We start from the raw sequence: 23,939 nt of genomic DNA, 5'->3' as shown, positions 1-23,939 counted from the left end.
AGTGTGCCTGTGTGGTCTTAAGAGTGGAGATGTGACCAGTAGCATGGCCAACTGGACTGGGGGCAGAGATGAGGTCAGAATTGGGGCCAAGATGGTTGGCCAAATGCGAGATTAAGAGAGATTTGTTAGGATTCTGGGAGTTTATGACTGCAATTTAGGCTGTCATATTACATTTTGCTGTGTGTACTGGTAATCATATTCAGTACAAAAATTTGGGTCAGAGAAATCAAGCAAACACCTACAAATGACCCATCTTCCTTCCTAAATCCTCACCTCTTCCAATCAATCAATTGTATTTACTGAGCACTTACTATGTGCAGAGCACTATACTAATGACTTGAGAGAGAACAATAATACATAGTCCCTGCCCATAACGAGCTTACAGTCTATAAGGGGAAACAGACATTAATATAAATAATTCATAGATATGTACGTAAGTGCTGAGGGGCTGGGAATGGTGATGAATAAAGGGAGCAAGTCAGGGCAATACAGAAAGAAAGGAGTGGAAGAAAAGGAATAAAGGGCTAGTCAGGGAAGTCCCCTTGAAGGAGATGTGCCTTCAGTAAGGTTTTGAAGTGGGGGAGATAATGGTCTGTCAGATATGAAAAATAAGGGTGTTCCAGGCCAGAGGCAGGACATGGGTGATAGTTGGCGCTGAGATAGGCGAGATCAAGATACAGTGATTAGCTTAGCATTGTGAAGTGAAGTGTGTACATTGAGCTGTAGTGGGAGAATGACAAGGTGAGGTAATAGGGTGGCAAGGTGATTAAGAAATGCTTTAAAGCTGATGGTAAGGAATTTCTGTTTGTTGTAGAAGTGGATGGGCAAACACTGGAGGATCTTGAGGAGTGGGGAAGACATGGACTGAACGTTTTGTAGAAAGATGATCTGGGCAGCAGAGTGAATTATGGACTGAAGAGGGGAGAGATAGTAGGCAGGGAGATCAGTAACCAGGTTGATATAATAATCAAGTTGGGATAGGGTAAATGCTTGGATCAATCGCCTACCATGCTTGAGGGTCAGCCAGCATATTCTTAGGTGCTCTTGTCCCCAAATATTGAAGCTAAAATAACAAAATGTGTAAGCAATTGAATAAGTTACAATTTCTTCCTCTCCTCCCCCTTCCCAGGAAAATATATGACTGCTAAGGTAGCTGATGGGGTGACATGACCAGAAAAGTGAAGATATTAGGCAGAAAATGACTTGTAGGGGAGTAAGGATAATAATAATATTTGTCAAATCCTACTATGTGCTAAGCACTGACCCTAGTGCTCAGGTAGATAGGTCACAATCAGATCAGACGTATTTCCTACCCCAACTAGGGCTTTCTGTCTAAATAGGAAAGGAAACAGGAATTTAATCTTTATTTTATAGATGAGCACTCTAAGACACAGTAAAGTTAATTGACATGCCTAAGGTCTTACAGCAGGCAAGCAGAAGAACTGGGATTTGAACTCAGGACCACTGATCCCCAGGCCCATCATGCTCTTTCAACTAGTCTAGGGGAAGAAAATTTTGTACTAGGAAAGGGGCAATTAGAGGAATGAGTAAAAGATAGGAATATCCTAAGCATGGTAAAAAGCTAACCTGGGAATGTTGTAGTAGAAAACTGTTGATAAGCAAGTGGAAGGCATCTGATGGAAGAGCTTTAAAAACAAATTAGTAGGGTTTGTTCAGGAAAGAAGAAATGGAGAACTGCAAGTTTTTTTAAGAGAAGAGAAGTGAATTCCAAATGGTGTAGAACCAATTGAAAAGGTCAAGACACATGAGGGGTGACTAGCCAGGAGGTGATGTGGCTTGGTGGTGGTAATAAGAGTGCAGTTGAAGATGACACCAAGGTTAAAATTTGGGAAGACAAGATGTGAGATTCTCTTTTTTATATGAGCTTTTAGATGCTGATCAACCATCCAGGTTGAGAGGCTGAAGGAAGAAGGAGTTAACAAAATTATAAATCAAATAAAGCAGGCTTAATCCTGTAGACTTGGAATTTGCCACATTGAGGTGGTAGCTGAAATACTGTGAGCTGAAACCATCTCCACCATAACCTGTCAATACCAGAGAGAATGTAAGATCATAAGCTTTATCATACCAGATCAATCTAGACCAGTGTTTTGAGGCAGAGAAGGATGCTTTGAGGAAAAGTGTGATGATTACAGGAGTTAACTTTTCCCACTTAGATCACTGTGGGCAGAGAATGCGTCTAATAATAATAATTATGGTATTTGTTAAGCACTACATGCTGAGCACTGTTCTAAACACTGGGGTAGATACAAGGTAATCAGGTTGGACACAGATCCTGTCCCAAATGGGGCTCACAGTCCATATTCCCATTTTACAGATAAGGTAACTGAGGTGCAGAAAATTCAATGACTTGCCCAAGGTCACACAGCAGACAAGTGGCTGAACTGAGATTAGAACCCACTTCTTCTGACTCCCAAGCCCGTGCTCTTGCCACTAAGCCATGCTACTTCCCAGAGTCTACCAACTCTACTGTACTGTACTCTCCCAAGTTCCTGGTACAGTTCTCTTCACACAGTAAGTGCTCAATAAATGCCATTTATTGATTATGTACTCACAGGTATGTTTATCAATACCTTCAGGAATGTAGTGATATTTTTCTCTTAGCTGTTTCAGTGAAAAAATACTATAAATTTGGAAATGATGCCATGATACATAGAATAGATGACACTTAGAACATTTTTTAAAAATGGCTTTTGTTAAATGTGTACTATGTGCCAGGCACCATACTAAGCCTTGGGGTAGATAAAAGCTAATCTGGTTGGAACAGTCCATGTTCCACATAGGCTCACAATCTTAATCCCCATTTTATAGAAGAGGTAACTGAAGCACAGAGGAGTTAAGTGACTTGTCCAAGGCCACTCGGCAGACAAGTGATAGAGCTGAGATTCGAAGCCATGTCCTCTGACTCCCAGACCTGTGCTAATTCCACCAGGCCATGCTGCTTTTTAATACTGATTTGTGGGAATTTGGGAACCTGAACAAAGCCCATTGATTTACTATTTAACTGTTTTTAGGTTCATTTTATTACTGCCTTTATTACAGTGGTTGAAAGTAATGAGCTGGTGCATTTGGACTTAATGGTATCACCTGGGTAACAGAGATTTTGTTGCCCACTCACACATTATAATGCATTGTCGCCTAGGTTACAAAATTCACTTGGTATTTTTTCTTGATATATATGATTTCTAATGCATACTTAAGTCAGCATTGCCCATACCACTGCTTGGGCCAATTAAATGATAAAACCCTTTTAAATGCTCACATTTTAAAATCTAATGTAGAAAGTGCAATCCTTTAAGATGATACTTGAATGGGATCCAATTGACACAATGCTGCGTTTTCTTTTACTTCATGATAAAATGGATGTCAGCTGCTATAATCATGTTGCATTGTAAATCCACATTGATATCCACATTTGCAAAAGGAAATTTGTTGCATGAATGGTTACAATTTAAATTTACTGTAACTGACAATATTGAGATTGCAAAATCAATGTCAGCTGTTGGGCCAAACAGAGGGGATTACTCTGCTACTTAAAAAGGCTTTTTTCCACCATAAATTCCAAAATGTTCATCTAGCAAATCTTAGAAGGGTTAAAATGTGTGGTGAGTGAAATAACACTTTTAATTTCCCCTTCCCTTGCTTTCAAAGCATTTCAGTCTTTTTCATATCTTCATCTTCTAGGGGAAAAACAACCAAAACTACAGAGCCTCTGATGCTACATTTTATGTACTTCCACCATCCATAACATTACCATATTTTTTACATTGTTATTGTACTAAGCAGTTGAACTTAATAGATACTAAAAGAACATTATAGCATAAAAACTGTGTATACAATTTTTTTTGAATACCAACTGTTCCCTGTCAGTCCAAAATGTCAAAATTTAAAGAGAAGGGTGATTATAAATGCATAAAATAAAATATTTTCTTCCAAAAGAATTAAAGCAAAATACAATTTTAGGACAGTTGCTTCATTGTTTCTTCTGGGTTGAAAGAATTTTTTTTTTTAAAGTCATGTATTTTTTCCTTGAGGATGCCACTGTTTTATTGAAAGATAAAATACTGTGTGTACAATATACTTATTGGACAATTTAACATGCTAAGGTCAGATACAAAGACTATAGCAACAACAAGAAGAGATACTGAAAATGTCTGAAATACAGATTAAGGCTTTGTGAAGACATGGTGTACCATTCACGCAGGTTGAAAGTGAATCTATGTTTCTGTGCCTTAATCTCGGCTCATGCGTGAGCTACCATATTAACAGTTTTGTTGCCCAGTCTGCCCTGGTTTGGGATTTAAATAAAAACAAATTACAGGTCTTAACAGTGATAGATGGACTGCTTTTACATTGGTGTAGAGTATTTTTGCTTTAAGATTAAAGGCTTACGCATTTATCTGCATAAACTAACCCCTGGAGTAGGGTACTGCTGACATTTTCCAAGAAAAATGAATATCCTAACTTATTCCAAAGAGAAGACTTGGTATTTGTATGGTCAGAGTGACCTTTGCAAGTGCCCTTTCAGATTAGGTGCACTACATGGAAAATTGTGCTCTTACAGTACTCCATAAATCATACCTACCAATTTTCTTTAAAGGGGTATGTAAATATCAGTGTACCAGGTGGGTAAACAACACTAACCTCGTACAAATGGCTTGAAAATTGAAGAAAAGCACCTTATTTTGCTGCTGAAATTGCTTTTGAAGCCCAGCATCGAGACTTGGGTTGTAGAATGCATGAAATGATTTGTGCACTGGGATTAGAAAATGGGTTGATGATAACCACACTCGACACAGTTCCTATGTTTCTGAGTTCTTTCAATGATCAAAGATATCATTGGTATAGATTACTTTTCTTTGTGAATCCCAAATGCATGTGAATTTCAAGTGACATAACATTATCTGCATGTTTCAAAAATGGACAGCTTTTTAGTATGTATTCCTCATTTAATGCTGGTTAATGCCTCTAGTGCAGCTTCATATGAATCTTCTTGTTGTAGTCCCATAACACTTCATTAATATATTTATACATATTTATGTGTGTGTACATATATGTATATATATAAACTTCACCATGAAGAATAAAGAGAAATGAAGTTGTGGCTTTGAAACTGCCAAAATCTGACAAGAATGAGTATAACACTAAAAGAAAATACTAAGAAATGCATTAATTGAAGACCTAGGTGATAAAATAGGATAGGGGTGTAGAAAAGTAGTGATCCTTGTGTTCAGTAATTCTTGATGGTGGGGACTTCACTATAATATTTACTTACCCTGTTCCCAATTGCCATTTTTTTAAAAGATGTGGTTCTGTCTATTTTTCATGGAATAGAAGTATTTGGCTCCAGTGTTGTTTTGACACTGTAAAGTTCTTGTCTTAAACAGTGCTCTGCACACAGGGAGTTCTCAAATACAATTGAATGAACTGAATAAATAAATAGCATTGATTTACTTCAGTGGTCTGACTGTTCTCAAAAGAAGTGTTTCTCAACCCAAAAACATTTCAAATGCTCAACTTTTCTACCTTGAGACTGAGAAAATGCATTTTGACACTTATGGACATTATACATGTTAAGTCAAAATGTCCCAAACCATTTCATTTGTTACATTATTAAGCATCTGCACCTCAGTACTTTGTTTTTATACTTGCAAACTGTCCTTCAATTATTTGGATTATTTGTGTGTGAAAAGTTCAGGTGCAAATCAAATGCATAACATTCCCCCTACCCCCCCAAGATTATTTGAATTTTTCCACATGGCCATTCTGAGAGAAATAAATTTATAAAGTGGACACTTCCATTTTACATGCTCTTGTCCAACCAAGAAGACAGTGTAATTATTTTGTGATGTGGCTCCTCCATCCATTTTGGATAAATAGCAATGGAATAACTGAGCTATTAGACTGAATTTTCCTCCAGATAACTACTTCTCATCATTGCATCTCCTGCCTTGGGTTAACATAAGAGCTATACAATTGAAAAGAATCACCCAAATCAAGAATGCTTCATGACACTCCTCCAGTGGAAGAGCAAAACTGCGATAATTTAGATTCTTCCCATTTTGAACCAGTGAATATAATGCATTTGGTGTTTCTGTTTTACCTTTATAACTTTCTGAAGAAAAGGTGCACATTGGCCTTTATTTTCTTCATTTTATCATGGTGATTTGAGATCACAGTTTTCATTACGGTTCATATTACCCTTAAGCATACATATTAATATTTCTTCCAAGGAATAGTTCTAAATTATAAAGCAAAACTTCCAAACTTTGAACTAATTTTTAATCATATATCTACGGTAATAAATAAGATGAAGGTCAATCTCAAAGTTTGTCCTGTTGCAGCACTTTGTTCCTTTGAATGTATCGTAAATCCAAAAGTGATGTCTGTCTTTGGTGTTCTAAAACATATTTATCCTTCCATATAATTCATAAGAAATAATTTTCTTAAGACAGGAAATACAGTGATCTAAAGTCATATAGCAATTACTCATGCTATTTTCCTGAACAATATGTAAAAGGTGACATTTATGATGGAAGAATTAACACAATTTTTTATCCATTTTAATTCATATCTTATGACTTTTTATAATTTTGACAAAGCAAATTTATTGAATTTCAAATGATACTGGTATTGTTTCATTAAGCTTCCAACAATTTTAAATCCCATTAGTTATCAAGTTGACATTTGACTGCCTCTGACTTTGAGTCTTCCTGGCCACTTATGGAAACTTATAATAATAATAATAATAATAACAACTTATAGAAATTAATGCACATATTTCTAGGTCCCTATCAGAACCAAAAAAGCCTCTATCAATCAATGAAAGGCAGCATGGCGTAGTAGTGGATAAAGCATAGGCCTGGGAGTCAGAAGGTCATGATTTCTAATCCTGACTGCCACTTGTCTGCTGTGTGACCTTGGGCATGTCACTTCACTTCTCTGTGCCTCAGTTACCTCATCTGGAAAATGGGGATTGAGACTGTGAGCCCAATGCATGACAGGGTCTGCATCCAACTTTATTTGCTTGTATCCACCCAGAACTTGGCAGAGTGCCTGGAACATTTTAAGCATTTAAATACCATCATCATCATTTATACAACACTTACTTTGTGCAGAGCACTGTATTAAGTACTTGGGAAACTGCAGTGTAACAGAGTTGGTAGACATGTTTCTTGCCCTCAAGGGGCTTACAGTCTAAAGCCGGGGGTGTGGGGGGAGGAGAGACGTGTTAATATAAATGAATTATGGATATGTACCAAAATGCTGTGGGGCAGAGGATGAGTTGAATAAAGGGTGCAAATCTTAAGTGTAAGAGTGATGCATTAGGGAGCGGGAGAAGAGGACATGAAGGCTCAGTCAGGAAAGTCCCTGTCGAGGTGATCTGCTTTTAATAAGGCTTTGAAAGTGGAGAGAGTGACCGTCTGTTGGATATGAAGAGGGAGAGAGTTGCAAGCCAGAGGCAGAATGTGGGTGAGGTTAGTGGCAAGATAGACGAGACTGAGAGTGAGTACGTTGGCAATAGAGGATCAAAGTGTGCAGGCTGGGTTGTAGTCAGAAATCATAGATTTAAGGTAGAAAGGGGCAAGGTGATGAAGTGCATTGCATCCAATAGCAGGTATGATGGGCAACCACTGTAGGTTCCAGAAGACTAGGAAAACATGGACCCCATTTTGTAGAAAAATGATCCTGGCAGAAGAATGAAAAAAGTACTAGAGTGGGGAGAGACAGGCGGCAGGGAGATCAGCAAGGCAGCTAATGCAGTAGTCAAGGCAGGATACAGTATACATAAGTTACTGTTCTGCAAAAAGGGACCATTTGGAAGGAGGGTGATAGTCTCTATAGGCAAAGGTTCAGCTGCTTCCAATATTAATTGATATTGATCTCCTATTCTTCTAGGACAGGGGTCAGCAACTTAAGGCTCTTCAGCCAGATCTGGCTTTTCTTGGAAAACAAATACGGTCATCAAGCAGGGTGGCCCCTACTGAACACCTCAAAATGTGCAATGCTACTACAAGTGCATGGCACTACAGTTGCAATAATCCAAAAATGCAGATAGTGTGGGCTCAATGGGTTCCACCCAGCCAATTGCTACCAGGGTTACGGGAGGGAGGGCAAACAGGGAATTATCAACAGGTAGCCCTTCCAGGGCCCTCCACCAGGCAGGAAGGGTGGGTACTGACTCCTAAGAGGTTCTGAACTCAATCCCTTCCTCAGGGATCCCTCCCCTCTCTCCCATTTTGCTCTACTCTTTCCCTCTACCTCTCCACTTCTATTCCTTTCCCCTTCTCCCACCTTCTTTCCCTTTTCTTCCTTTCCCCTACTTTCACCCCTTTCCATCTCTGCTACTTGTCTGCCTTGTAACTTTGGGCAAGTCACTTCATTTTTCTGAGTTCTTAGTAACCTCATCTGTAAAATAAGGATTGAAACTGTGAGCCCCATGTAGGTCAGGGACTGTGTCCAACCTGATTTGCTTGTATCCACCATAGGGGTTATTACAGTGCCTGGCACACAGTAAGCACTTAAATGCCATGATTATACAGGGAACTCTATAAAGATTACAACCTGGTATATTAAAAATGTATGAAACAATTTTATTTTATATCTGCGTCAAACAATAAGACACTAATACAGAATTAACTTGACTATTCAGGGAAATAGCAAATACCTTTTCAATGACTGTCCACAAATTACCAATAAAACAACATTTAAAGTAGGCACTAATTTAAAGCATTTATTACAATTTCAAATTAAACTGTTATGTGCATGAGTAATAGTATAAATCAACACATAATTCATTTCAAATTGTAAGAGACAATTATTGTAAAAGAAAAAAAAAATTAAACAAACCCAGGAACAAAGTTGAACATTCTTGTTACCATAGTCAACACTATATGACTTCTGTTGGTAGGAACATTCTGCTTTTTAAATCACATTTGATTTCATGATCTTGAGGGCATGTACCATAAAGATAATTATTCAGACATGAGGGTTTCTCTTATGGTTATTGTAGTACAGCAACCAATAGTTGGAATTCCTTTCTCTTAATCTTCTTAATTGTGAATATCATAAACAAGTAAAGAATATGGAGGAACAACATTAATAATACCTCCCCTCTAAACTAAGCTCACTAAGAACAGTGAACATTTTGTGTGTCACAAGCACCTGGTTCATACCAACCAGGACTTTCCTGGACTGGGGGAGCCTCAGTGACACATAGTAGAAATCAAACCACACCTCTGATCATCAAGACTACTGTGGAAAATTTTTTACTTAGTCTTACTAACATGCAAGAGAGTGACACATACATATACTCACTCACTCCACCACCCAAGGGTCCAATACCAGTCTGTGGTCAAAGGAGCCCATTCTGCCAATGCCTTCTCTTTCTGCTTCCAAGTGCTGCTACCTTGAGCTGCTCCAATACTTGCTTCTCTCTACAAGCTTAATACACCCCTCCCCCCACCATCCAGTGTTCTTCAAAGCAACCACCTTTTATCTGATTTAGGCATGGCAGCTATGGTCATCGTAGCAGTCACTGATGGATCCAGGCCCATTACTGGGTCGAACAGGGCGAGAGAGCCATATCTCCCTCCATGCTCTGCCCTCAAGTAAGGCCCAACAGTGCCTTTGCGAAGTCTCTCTCTTTTTGTTCACAGGATCACAAGCAGTCACTAGAAAGGCAGCTTGCTGTGGGCTCACCACAAAATGATAATAATAATAATAATGATGGTATTTGTTAAGTACTTACTATGTGCTGAGCACTGTTCTAAGCAGTGGGGTAGATACAAGGTATTCAGGTTGTCCCACGTGGGGCTCACAGTCTCAATCCCCATTTTACAGATGAGGTAACTGAGGTACAGAGAAGTTAAGTGGCTTGCCCAAGATCACACAGCAGACAAGTAGCAGGGCCACGATTAGAACCCACATCCTCTGACTCCCAAGCCGTTGCTCTCTCAGTGGAGCCACGCTAATGAGCATTGCACCGAGTGGTGGGGATGCGGCATACAGAGGATGGGTATGGGAGACGGCAGGTCATGGGTTCTGATTCCCAACACTGCCATGTGTCTGCTGGGTGACCTTGGACAACCCATTGAGCTTCTCTGGACCTCAGTTCCCTCATCTGGGAAATGGGGATGGAGACCGTGAGCCCCACCTTCCCTAATTAGCCTCATTAGCCTCTTGCTCACAGCCAGTCCCAGGGCTAAATCTGTTGTCCTGTGCTCTCCCAGGTTTTTAGTGCAGTGTTCTGCATATAGTAAATGCTCAGTGCCACTGATTGATTTAACATATCACTGAATGAGAGATTTCTCTTATATTTTAAGTTATCTGTTATATGCTCATATTCACAAAGAGATATTGAAGACTAGTGAGTTCAGAACATATTCATATTGCAGTGTGATAGCATTACATTTTGAAAGTCTCCATGTATTGGATAGATTTCATAGGCAAACATATATACAGTTTGAAGGCTGTATATAAATGAGAGAAGATCTGCGTCGTTAATTTGTGAAAAGCATGTTGAGGTTGAACAGTGTTGCACAAGTTTCAGTAGGTGTCTTACGGAACAAGAATTATGAAGGGGCCAAAGACCCACTAACTTCTCTAGGCCAGCAGTTTATAAAGGGTGGATAGATGCCCAGACAAAAATGTGTTATTTTGGGAAATGCAAACAAGCAAAAAGCCATGCTTTTAATGCTAGTACCTGCTAACTCAAGACTTACTGTGTTTAATTGCAGCAAAAAGTGGGATTTGGTCATTACTTTCAAGGAAGTGGCCAAGGTTCAACAATATAGAAATGGAGGAGGATGGAGTGTCAAGGGGAACAGAAGCATGATCCAATGGAAAGTTCATAGAACTGAGTCAGAAGACCCAGACTCTAAACCAAACTCTGCCACTGACCTATATGACTTTGCAAAAGTTCTTCAACCTCTCTAAGCCTCAGTTGCCTTATCTTTAAAATGAGGCAAACATAAATGTCCTTTTCTCCTCTTCAATTGTGAGCCACTTGTGGATAGGGACTTTGTGTGATCTAATTATTGATTACTATCCTGACACCTGGCACAGTGCTTTGGCACATACGAAGCACTTCATAAATACCATAACAACAGTAACAATAATGACAATAATAATAACTATAAAATTTTAGAAAATGATAGAAACAGTAGGTAAAACTGACAAAGTTCAGAAAGAGAGGGAAGAAAGTGAAAGGGTAAGTGGGATCAGAAACAGACATTCATTCATTCAATTGTATTTATTAAGCACTTACTCTGTGTAGAGCACTGTACTAAGTGCTTGGGAAAGTACAATACAACAATAAATGGTGACACCACCCTGCCCACAATGAGCTCACAGTCTTCAGGGGGAGAGACAGATATCAATACAAATAAATAAAATTACAGATACATACATAAGTGCTTTGGGACTGGGTGGGGGGAAAGAGCAAAGGGAGCAGGTCAGGGTGATGCAGAAGGGACTGGAAGATCAGGAAAAGTGGGGCTTAGTCTGAGAAGGCCTCTTGGAGAAGATGTGCCTTCAATAAGCCTTTGAAGGAGGGGCAAGTAATTGTCTGTTGGATTTGAGGAAGGAGAGCATTCCAGATCGGAGGCAGGACATGGGCCAGGAGTCAGTGGCGAGATAGGCAACATCAAGGCAAAGTGCAACAGTTAGCACTAGAGGAGTGAAATATGCGGTCTGGGTTGTAGGAGAGAAGCAAGGTGAGGTAGGAGGGGGCAAGGTGATGGAGTGCTTTAAAGCCAGTGGTGAGGAGTTTTTGTTGGATACGGAGGTGGATCGGCAACCACCAGAGATTTTTTTGGCGGGGGGTGACATGTCCTGAACGTTTTTTTAGAAAGATGATCGGGCAGCAGAGTGAGGTATGGACTGGAGTGGGGAGAGAGAGCTCGTTGGAAGGTTGCAAGGAGACTGATGCTGTAATCTAGGTGGAGTAGGAAGAATGATTGTATTAACCTGGTAGCAGTTTGGATGGTGAGGAAAGAGCGGCTTTTAGTGATGTTGTGAAGGTGGACTGACAGGATTTGGTGATGGACAGAATATGTGATTTGAATGACAGAGTGCAGTCTACGATTACACCAAGGTTATGGGCATGTGAGACGGGAAGGATGGTGGTGCCATCTACAGTGATAGGAAGGAGCTGTTTGGGATATGTTAAGTTTGAAGTGATGGAAAGACATCCAAGTAGAAATGTCTAGTAGGCAGGAGGAAATGCAAGCCTGGAGAGAGAGAGAATGGTCAGGGGATTAGAGGAAAATACCTCTCAGGCAATGAGATACACTTCCTCATGCAGGCCCACACTTCTATACTCACAAACACACAAATTTTCCTTTAATGCAGGGGTCATGTTCTTCAAGAATCTTGTGTCACGGGGAAACTGTTTTATAGTATCCATAAATTCAATGGAAATTAATGAGTTAGGCAGGTAGATGGTTTGAAAATCCCACCAGGCCTGATATTTTTAATATAAATCCATCTATTATTATGTGCACCATTCGCAGAATGAAAGCAATTCATTACTTGTTTACTGTATTACTTACTGTAAAGTGGCAAGAAGGAAGAATGTTCCCTAATTCCTCTGCCATGCTATGTCTTGTTGGTGATTTTGGATGAAGTCTCCTGTGGAAAATGGAAGATGACCTTCAGTCTTGAAAGTTCGGGGCCAAGAGGCTGTACAAAAAAATTGATTAGAGTGCCAGTGGTATGTACAGTACCATTTCCACTCTTTATTACCTGAAAAGACTGTATGTACTCATTCAACTAAGCAGAGACCTATATGCTCTTCACTGAGTCTAATAAAAGATGATAAATAAAGGTAAGGAGCAGTATCGCCTAGTGGATTGAGCACAGGCCTGGGAGTCATAAGGACCTAGGTTCTAAATTTAGAACAGTGCTTGGCGCATAGTGCTTCCAACCAGCTGTCTCTCCCCACTCCAGTCCATACTTCACTCTGCTGCCAGATCATCTTTCTAAAAAAACATTCAGGACATGTCATCCCCCCCCCAAAAAAATATTTGGTGGTTGCCGATCCACCTCCGTATCCAACAAAAACTCCTCACCACTGGCTTTAGAGCACTCCATCACCTTGCCCCCTCCTACCTCACCTTGCTTCTCTCCTACAACCCAGACCGCATATTTCACTCCTCTAGTGCTAACTGTTGCACTTTGCCTTGATGTTGCCTATCTCGCCATTGACTCCTGGCCCATGTCTTGCCTCCGATCTGGAATGCTCTCCTTCCTCAAATCCAACAGACAATTACTTGCCCCTCCTTCAAAGGCTTATTGAAGGCACATCTTCTCCGAGAGGCCTTCTCAGACTAAGCCCCACTTTTCCTGATCTTCCAGTCCCTTCTGCATCACCCTGACCTGCTCCCTTTGCTCTTTCCCCCCACCCAGCCCCAAAGCAATTGACACAAATACCATCATTATTATTACTATTATTATTATCCTGATTCTGTCACTCGTCTGCTCTGTGATCTTGGGCAAGTCACTTCACTTCTCTGTGCCTCAATTACCTCATCTGTAAAATGGGGATTAAGACCATGAGCTCCAAGGACTGTGTCCAACCTGATTAGCTGACATCTATCCACAGTGCCTGGCACATAGTAATCACTTAACAAATACCATTACAAAAATTTAATGTCACATTGCCACTATGTTGTTGGATTCCAAAAAAATTTCTATTGACTGTGTAATGGAATGTCTATGTAAAAATGATCTTGATGTTGAGGATTTTATGTCTTTTTGTTATTGTAATATGTGTAACCAGGTATTTCATTACTCATATTTTTGAAGCACTTACTATGTTTCAAGTACTGTTCTAAGCATGGGGATAGATACGTCAACCAGGTCAGACACAGTCCCTGTCCCACATGGGGCTCACAATCTAAGCCATGTGTATTAATACAGGAACACATTAAAGTGGCATAGCAAAAGGGCCAAATCTGGCACTGGTTGAGGTGAAAAACAGTCTTTCTGAGGAGTTGGTGAGCACACTTGATATACTTACTGGTTCTTCTTACCTCTTCCAATTGTTTCTGTTTGATCTGGCTTCGACCCCAGTTTCTTGGAGTTTTTGCTATTGCCATCACCAAAAGCAGGGACTGGCAAGGCCCACTGTCTTTCTGGAAAGTTACAATACCAGGGGATGAAACATGTAATGGGCTCACCATGGGCCAAATGTCTGGTCTCATTATGGTCATGAATTATCTCAGGGACGCAGCTCCTGAAGTGGGTAGACCTGAAGACTGAGCAGCGGTTGAGAGGGGTATAGACAAAGAAAGGAGAAAGTTTGAGTAAATGTTCCAGAACTCCTTCACTAGCTGCTGCATTTGAGCAGTTGTAGCAAACAACTGTAGGAGATAGACTTTTGTCCACAGTCATAGCTGGAGGAATCCAGGACATGAAGGAAAGAGTCATGTACACTGTTTCATCAAATTCTTTAAAGGGGCAATTGAACTTCAAAATTTGAAAGTAGGCCACGCCCTTTAGCTGTCGATATAATCTCATTTCCATTACTGTGTTAACATATCAACATGTTGAAATGAGCATTAACTGGGGAACTAACAACAAATTTACATAGCACTGAGAATTACATTAGGATACAAATGGGATTACAATGATACTTAGGGACAAAAATTCAAAGAAAAAAAGCACTTCGTGGTAAAAAATTCATTTGTATTAAAGTAGCAAATCATCACATAACCTTGCATCCACCCTATGAGATCTTCGAAAGACCTGGTTTTGACAGCTAGCTCTAATAAAAAAAGAGGTTTTAAATGTAAGGTATAGTTGTGTTCCAATCAGAGCTTAATCAGGGTTATGCTTTTCAAATTATATTGTGTCTGCCTTCTCCTCCTGCCTATTATCTGCAATAAAAACAGAAGTGCTTAAGAAAATCTTTGCTCTGTTCACATATATTTTTAATATTAATATGTCATGCTGGTGGCAATAATGATATTAGGAAAATGACGGAATTCTCTCCCAGCTGGACATGTTAATTGAGAAGCCAAGTTTTAGAGGCAAAGTTCACGTTTGTGCAGATGGTAGGACAATGCAGGATGGCAGGCCTAGGTCAGTGTCAATCCCAAACCGTACTTTAATGGCTCACTTCTCTGCTTTCTCAACGTCAGCTGGTCCCTCTGGGATGTATATGTTGGGGAAGTCTGTCTTTGAATTTTTTCTGCCCTTGACTCTGGTGCAGTAATTTCACATAGAGAAGACGTCAATAAAGTATGCAAAAAAAAAAGTTTGCTCTCTGGCTTGAAAAAAAGTGAATTTCAGCTCATTTAAAAAGAACAAAGAAACCAAAGTAGCCTTTTGGATATTTTATAATCATAGAACTAATGTAATTGGTTTCTTTGGGTAATGCCCAAGATGGTCACTAGCCATTTCCATTTTTTGGTGTTATGGTAACTGGAGCTTGCCTATGTTTGTTGTATATATTCTTCTTACAATACATATATAGATTTCCTTTAATATGATGCAAGCATTACTGTCTATATCCCAAATATGATACTGCATTTGAATCAGACTTTAATAGTTTCAGTTTCCTAAGTGATATAATTATTTATTATCTCTAATTAAAATTCAGAGTTTGGCTTTCAGCATGAGACTTGATGAAAAGCCTGTTTTAATGAAAAGAGCAACTGTGAGCTCTAAATTTCTTTATGAAGGAGATAACTTATGTAATCACTGGTAACCTTTTTCAAGAATATTATCTCACTATTTATAAAACAATGCCTTCTTTACTTTAGAAATTTTAATTTGCATATGAAAAAGACCTTTATTTATTGATGCTTTAAGTGATGTAAATTTTTCATTCAAGAGTTCTGTTTTTGAATTTTTTATATACCCTTGAATTTTCCATTGAAAATCCTAGATTTAGAGTTCTTATGTAAAATATAATTTCATATTTATATATATTAATAAACTTACTAAAAATTATTGATTTGCTATACTAATTTCAAAGTTAAAAGCTCCCAAACTTTTAAATAGTTTTGATATTAGACCACTTCCTTACCACAATGTAGGACTAACTCTAACAAAAGAAGGTGATTTACAATCTTGATCATACATAATTTTTTTCTACTTATATATAATTCAGTTATTCAATACGTAGTATTTTTCAGAAGGCTGGATCAATGTGCTGTAGTATTGAATATTTTCAAGAAAAAAATCTTCTTGTAAAATGATATGTCTGTATTTTGAATTTTTCCTATGTATCCCTTAAGAAAAACCATTGTAGTACAATTCTTAAGGTAAATGTTGGGTCCCATTATGCCACGGACCCATTATCCCAATCTTAGAATATAAAATTTATATTTAACTCTACTTGGTGATGTGCTATTTTATACTAATAGTGCCAGTAGCTTCCTTTGCCTGATTAACTTAGGTGCCTCCAGAAATGTGAACTTCTGTCACCTCTGATGATTTCTGTGTAAATTCTGCATTACATTTTAACCTAACCAGTATCATAGTCTACTAACTTCTGATCTAAAATGTTCAAATTACACTTCATCCTTGCAATTTTCAGAAATTATCAGTGGGTCATGGAGAAGTCTGGTACAAAATTCCAGGCAGGGAACAGATCATATCTGTGTTCCTTTCTTCTTGTTAATTAACTTAATTAGTGTTTACATTCACGCAATAGAATCCCAACCTATAGATCAGTTCTGTCTAAGGCCACATTTCCCAGGATCCAATAGATCTATAGAAACCTGTTTAGCTTCAGACAGGCAGTCAAGATAATATTCCTCATTTCAAGGAAGGAAAACATGGTATTGATCAAGAAAACCTTTGAGACAGAATAATTTACACACTGGAAACACAATTTCTTTACTATTTAGAGGTCTTTAATTGAATTTACAGAATTGTTTACCCAAATAAATATATCTCCCTATTTTGCTAGTAGTACATAATTTAATCAGAGATCCAGGAAGTCTTAGGTTCCATAAAATATGGATCAGTTTGAAGAACATACAAACATCAAAGTTTCCATGAAAAGTGCTATGTTTTCTTTGAGAAAAGATTCCAGTTGACCGGAGAATTCCTTATAAATATTATTTTTATGCTGGCTTTCATGTACTGACATAGGTGGCAGGATAAATACATGTATCTCTTAGCCATGCATATAGAGCATCTAATGCATATTTTGTTGTGTTCCTAATACAAAAGAACACCACTGTTTTTCATCTTACTAGGCCTTTCATTTGGTCATCTCACATCTTACATTTCTGATTAAATAATACACTTCGAGATGGATTGAATATGTGGGTGAAACTGTAAATTAAATTAAAGACATCTAAAGAATGAAGGAAATACTTTTTTTCCCTCCATAAATATGCAGTACATAAAACAGACTGAATAGTAACACCCAATTTATTATGAAAGTATTACTTTGAGCAGGATTAATTTAATCTTGCTGTTCTTCACTATTTTCTAATTTCATGCATGAAATTTATGAGTTAACTCCTGGTTTACCAAGATAATGATATATGCCTTACTTCCCAGACAAATAAATATTGCTCAAGTTGTAAGTCTTACATTCACAGGGATAACACCACCCCTGTAATTTATTTTGCACTACTTTTCATAGTTATGCACTTAATCTTTGGTTGAAAATTTAGTTATCGTGATTTCATATTTTAGTGCACTCACTATGAGCTTGTCTGAAGTGAAGCAGATTTACAACATCTTGACGTTACAATTTAGATGAATGGGCAAGACACACTGTCCTATTTCTCTGGTTCTAGGGAAATTCAGCGTTGTTTTCTATAACTCATTGGGAAAACAGACCTAGGTTTCAGCTCTGCCAACTTCACAAAATTTCTTTTCATCCTTTTTAATTACAATTACTCTTGCCACCTAGGTTAAACATGAACGTATCATGCCTTACTATCAGTGAGAAATCTGTAGTCATCACAGGATGAATTCTTAGGCTGAGTCTCTCAGTAATAGGAAATAAATTTTATCCCACCACTGTCAGAGCTAACTCAAATAAAAGAAACTGCAGTATATCTGCTGACAATTCATTACTATCACAGTCATCTAGATCAATATTGGTTCATGTGGAAGTTAAAGTCCATTCTGTATATTCTCTGTAGCTAGATGATTATTTACTATAAACACCTCCACAAATTTCTCAGCACTCTATATTTTTATGGACTTTATTACAGCTCATCCACATGAAATTATGTTCACTCTGCAGGTCTATAGTTTTGGGCTGCAGACCCAAGCAGGTGTTTGCTTAATAATTTGGTCAAAGATCAGTGAGTTAAAGGTTAGGCCAGGGAAAGTGAAAATGGAAGGGCAGGAGGGGATTGAGACTTGATCTTCTAGAGTCTGGAATGGTCGAACCTCAAGGTCACCCATTAGTGATCCTGCTTTAACGGACTGGGAGATGTCAACAATAAATTCACCATGGCAGAACCTTTAACCCTATTAATACTATGAATACTGGAAGCCAAAGCCAAGGACCCAGAAAGAAGGATCTTACCCATGGAGAATTATTCATACAATTTTCTGAAAAATGAAATTTGTAAGGTTAGCTTGCATATGTTTCAAAGCTCTAAAAGAAAAAAGCTTAAACTCTCTTGACTCTTTCCAAGAATAAAATATATACAATACCTGTGTAAGCATGTGTATCAATTTATACAAATAGGTCCCAAAGAGAATCCCTGCATAATTATAATTGGTCTTTTTCTCTTATTAGACATGTGTTCATGAAATGGTTTCTTCATCTTTATGTTACTCTCTGATCCCTATACTTGTACTCAAGTGAAATCTATTAGAGAAATTAAGATTAATATGCAACTCTTGGAAACATACTTCTAGGAAAAGATAACTCACCTACAACTCTTTAACAGTAGTACTAAGAAAATCTTTTGTGGGTGCTCCTCATATAACTAGTTAAAACATTTAGATACTTCAGAAGACTAGCTCAAGTCTTCATAATTACCCTACTGCTGACATCTGAGCCAAAGAATGGATGTCATTATAAGATGTTGTCATATATAATCCCGGAGACCAAATAAATAAACAGAAACCAGTTAACATTGGTGCATATGCCCACACAAAGAAAGTAGCCTATAGAAAGTATCCTATTACTAAGGCTCAGAATTCAGCAAGCACCTCATTTCCAGTGTGTGTTGCTATTTATGTCTATAAAAACTAGGAAAAAATCTGAGTAATAACTTGGGCAATTTTTCTAACTACATTCTGTAGTAAAATCTCCTCATCGGTTATATTTTTACATTTATCCCTAAACCATTAGACCTTTTCAATTTTGTTTTTAGATCTAGTCAGGCAGTTAGAGTGAAGCCAAGCTAAATACTATTTTAACTTGGAATTTTCAGAATAAAACCCCTGAATAGATAATCAGCTGTACTCTTATTCAGAAATCTGGATGCACCTGAGATGCCCTTTAGGAAATTTTATCTGTAATAATGATAAATATCAGAACCAACAGTATACTCAGTTTTACCACAGCTTGGGGGCTATGTTCTTGCTGAATCTCATGTACAGAAAAACTTATAGTATATTCAGCATGAAGCTTACTGAAGATGGATAATGTGTGAAGAATTTTTGGATGAAATGAAATAGGTAGCTTTGACAGTTACAACTTTTCAACTTATTTACAAAATAGCAATTTAAATTGACAGGTCCATTAACCCTGAAGGAAAAGTGGCTAATATTGAAATGGGCTTCTGAGGAACTTTTGCCATATGTGCACTTTTAAGAAACTTAAAGGAATGTCTCACTAGTAATGTTATAATCCTAGAGGCCTACTTTGTTATTACTGACTCGCAGAAGGGATAAGAATGGGGGTTAGGTGGGCTAGCATAAAGTTGTAGTAGGATGTTCTATGGACTTTCATGAAGTAAGAGAAGAATTACTCCTCACCCTGCCTAGGCAGAGAGAAGCTGAAGGGTATCATTCTTTCCTCTCTTATCCTTGCCACAGCCTCCAAGGTGGGAGGTGGAGGAACGAGTTTGGAAGTATTTGAGAATGAAGATTCTACCTGCCATAGAGCAAGCTCCAGGAAGAAAGTCTGATGGTTCCTAAGAAATGAGTGCAACCACACTTTAGAGTTAGTTCACCTTTTGGAGAGAATTGGTTAATGGGTGGACTTAATTGTTTTTGAAAATGTTTGTCAAAGCTGTCTCTATGTGGGACAGGGACTTTGTCCAACCTGATTAACTTATATCTACCCCAACACTTAGTACAGTGTCTGGCACATGGTAAGCACTTAACAGACACCATCAAAAAATACGATTGACCACCTATGTAACATAGCAGTTTATCAGCTCTGTTTTTGTCTGATGATACATATTTACATTCAAAAGCAGATGTAATTTTGGAGTGCAGCGAGGTCTCCCATATCATGGGGGAAGTGTAATGCCTGCAAAACCTGGCTTTAAGGACAACTTACATTGCATTACTCATCCCTGTTCGATACCACAGTTATATGCATTTGTGCACAACTGTTTCTTCTGACACAATGATAAACAGGCTCCAGATGTTGAAAAAATGTTTCCTAAAAGAAAGAGTGCTCTAGCTAAAATATATAATGCAAACATGCATGTTGGCAAAACTGAATGCACATTGGGGCATACTTCCGCATAGCCTAGTGAAAGTCAATCTTTTTTTTTAAATGGTATTTGTTAAACACTTACTATGTGCCATGTGAATGTACTGAAGTAGATTCAAGTTAATCAGGTTGGACACAGTCCCTCTCTCACATGGGGTTCACAGTGCTAATCCCCATTTTACAGATGAGGTAACTGAGACAGAGAAGTTAAGTAACTTGCCCAAGGTCACACAGTAGACAAGTGGCAGAGCCTGAATTGGAACCTTGGTCCTTCAGGTTCCCAGGTCCATGGTCTATCCACAAGGGCATGCTCAATCATATTCATTGAGCACTGACTGTGTGCAGAGCTAAGCCCTTGAGAGAATACAATATCACAGAGTGGTATTAATGTTCCCTGCCCACAGTGAGTTTACAGTCTAGAAGGAGGGCAGACATTATTATAAATAATTAAATTATGGATATATACATAATTGCTGTGGGGCTAAGAGAGGGTGACAAAAGGTAGTACTGTGAAAGAGCACAGGACTGGAAGTCAGGAGAGCTGGATTCAAGTCTCAGCATTGCCACTGGCCGGCCATGTGACTTTGGGCAAATCATTTAGTGGTTTGAGATTCAATCAATCAATCAATCAATATGTATAGTATTTATTGAGAGCTTACTGCATGCATAGCACTGTACTAAGTGATTTGGAGAGAATACTACAACAGACTTTGTAGCCCCTGCCCAAAATGAGTTTACAACCTAGATTATTCCACCCAGTCCAGGAACCCGGCTTGTCTCTCCAATTTTTAGAGCAAAAGGAAGTTTGCAGCAATTTGTAAGTAAGCTCCCTTCAAGTACTGTTCCCTGACATGCTTAACTTGTTTTCCTCATAATTCGTTATATATATGTGTATATATGTATGTGTATATATGTATGTATACATGTATGTATGTATATATGTATGTATATATATGTATATATGTATGTATACATATATATATGTTTTAATGGTACTTGCTAATTGTTTACTTGTGCCAAGCACTTTTCAAAGCACTGGCATCAATACAAGTTAATTAGGTTGGACACAGTCCCTGTCCCACATAGGGCTCACAGTCTAAATCCCCATTTTACAGATGAAGTAATTGTGGATAGAGAAGTTAGGTGACTTGCCTAAGTCACACAGGAGACAGGTGGCAGAACCAGAATTAGAACCCAGGACTTTCTGACTCCCAGGCCAGTACTCTATCCATTAGACCATGCTGCTTCTCATTCTTCTGAGCTTGCCTTAATTGATTTTCTTGCTACTACCTCAGTATAGAGTATAGTCGTGCATTGCATATTGTAAGTATTTAAGAAATATTAATAGAGAGACTAATAATAGAATCAGTGACTACAAAAAGAAAGTGGTATGCCCAATGCCATGTATGTCCTAGGAATGAGAGGATGCAAAGAAGATTTCCAAAGTAAATATAAAAATTTTGGAATTTTCTAATCTGAACAGTTTCCAAACTAAATAGTAATTTCCTTGTTGTCTTTTTCCCAGTCCCTTCAAATGGCAGTTGAATTTGAGGTCCCTAAGGCATGAGCTGTTGAAAACTTTTCCCATTGAGTGCAAACATATGAACAGAAAAGAGATCACCTGAAACAAGGGCAAAATAGAATGGGAAAGGAAAGAAAACTAGATTAAGGATGGTACATGGATTTTTTTTTTAGTCTGAGCTTTGGGAATATTTTTACAATGTGGCAGGAAAGAGGATGTGTTGCAAAAATGAGGCAACAGAATTTGTCCTTAATGACAATGTTGGCTGACATTCCAAAAGGAAACCAAATATTTGAGATGAAGTCAAACCAGTTACTCATGATTTCTGAGTGTCTATAGAACCTCCAAACAGTTTGCCCATTTGTCTTGCATACTGTGAAGGATGCTGGGTCCACCTGTTTATTTTGCTCTTGTTGCACAATAGGATGTAGTTGGTAAGATTTGTTAGTTCCAACAAGTGAAATCCATATTTTCTGTAAGTGAACAACAGAAATTTTAAAGAGATTCTGCAAAAAGAGAACACCCACAAAGGCATAAAGGGAAATCATGATAACAGATTAAGAAATCCATTTTTTACAATCTTGAATTAAATTTTGCAAAAAATGAGTTTTCATTTTTGCAGTATGTATGTTGGATCTGTAGTCTTGTGCCTCTTTTCAAAAGAATTTAAGTATTTAAAATATAGAAAAAATATCTTCTTAAAATGAACAGGGGGGAAAATGACCTTTTCCAAGATTGACTTTGGAAGGATATATGCTACCTTAAAAAATTAAGAGCAGAAAAAAGTAAGTATCTTCTGGCATGAATTATTCAATCCATTCATGTGGATCAATATTTATAGATATTCACATGCTTTTTATAAATCTTACAACATTCTTTTAAATGTCATAATTTCTCCCCAAAGCCAATGGTAGAAGCATATTTTACTGATCACAAAGGAGGGAGGAACCACCTAGCGCATTAGAGACCTGTTCCTTACATTTTATCCATATTTCAGCTACTGGGAAGCCTGATACCCTGTAGATTTCCTCCATTATTTTGGCAAGACCTCATGACTTTCATCTGAAACACTGAAGGAAGCTACTTCCTTCTTGCATGAATCTTGCCAACCAAACATATTTCAGACAAATAAATCAAGATTAGTCCCATTGAATAAAAAAGTTATTATTTATTGTCCTGCCAAAATTGAGATATGGGATGGGAAGATTTCATAGTGTATAGAAAATAAAAAGGCCATGATATTTCATTTATGCTCTGGTGATATATGAACAATTATTACTTTGCACTATGATAGATTTAGATTTACTAAAATGCTGTCAATGTTTTTTTGTTTAGTATATGAGACTAAATATTGACTATGAGTCCAATGTGGACTATAATTCAAGCAGATCACACACCCAAAAATATCAGAAACATAGGGATGATATGCAGCATGACAGCATTCCTCATTTCTATATTTTATTATTAAATTCTCAGGAAATAGAAGCACAGATAAGTTAAGAGACTTGCCCAAGGTCAGTCAGCATGCAAGAGCCAGAACTGGGATTAGAACCCAGGTACTCCTACTCCCAGGCCTGTGTTCTTTCCAGTAAGCTACAATGCTTTCTGAGGGGAGGAGAGGAAAGACATAGACAAACTGGGCTATAGGGTCTAGCAGCACTAATTGTACTATTGGGCAAAAGCACTTTTCAAATTCTCCCAGGAGTCAGATAGCCATTATACAGTTTCTTATTAAGAAAATTCTTCCTTCCATTCAGGTGTAGACCTATAGGCCTACTAGAGAGGAAAAAT

At 38.1% G+C, this 23,939-nt stretch overlaps 1 long non-coding RNA gene across 2 annotated transcripts in view; it reads right to left on the bottom strand.

The window, feature by feature from the left end:
- LOC120638400 overlaps window positions 1-23,939 on the bottom strand; it is a 171,947-nt gene that overhangs the window by 118,586 nt on the left and 29,422 nt on the right. Inside the window, exons 1-2 of one of the 2 annotated variants that reach the window (XR_005660050.1) lie at window positions 14,205-14,281; window positions 12,576-12,654 (exon numbers count right to left, since the gene is read on the bottom strand). This is a non-coding gene — a long non-coding RNA (uncharacterized LOC120638400). Of the gene's footprint in view, window positions 1-12,575; window positions 12,655-14,204; window positions 14,282-23,939 lie in introns of those variants that run through there. The other variant, XR_005660051.1, reaches the window with a different exon arrangement.

Source organism: Ornithorhynchus anatinus, chromosome 5 (assembly GCF_004115215.2).
Source record: "Ornithorhynchus anatinus isolate Pmale09 chromosome 5, mOrnAna1.pri.v4, whole genome shotgun sequence".
Taxonomy (NCBI): domain Eukaryota; kingdom Metazoa; phylum Chordata; class Mammalia; order Monotremata; family Ornithorhynchidae; genus Ornithorhynchus; species Ornithorhynchus anatinus.
Note: the sequence above shows the minus strand (reverse complement) of the source record. Positions and strands in the feature narration are given on the sequence as shown.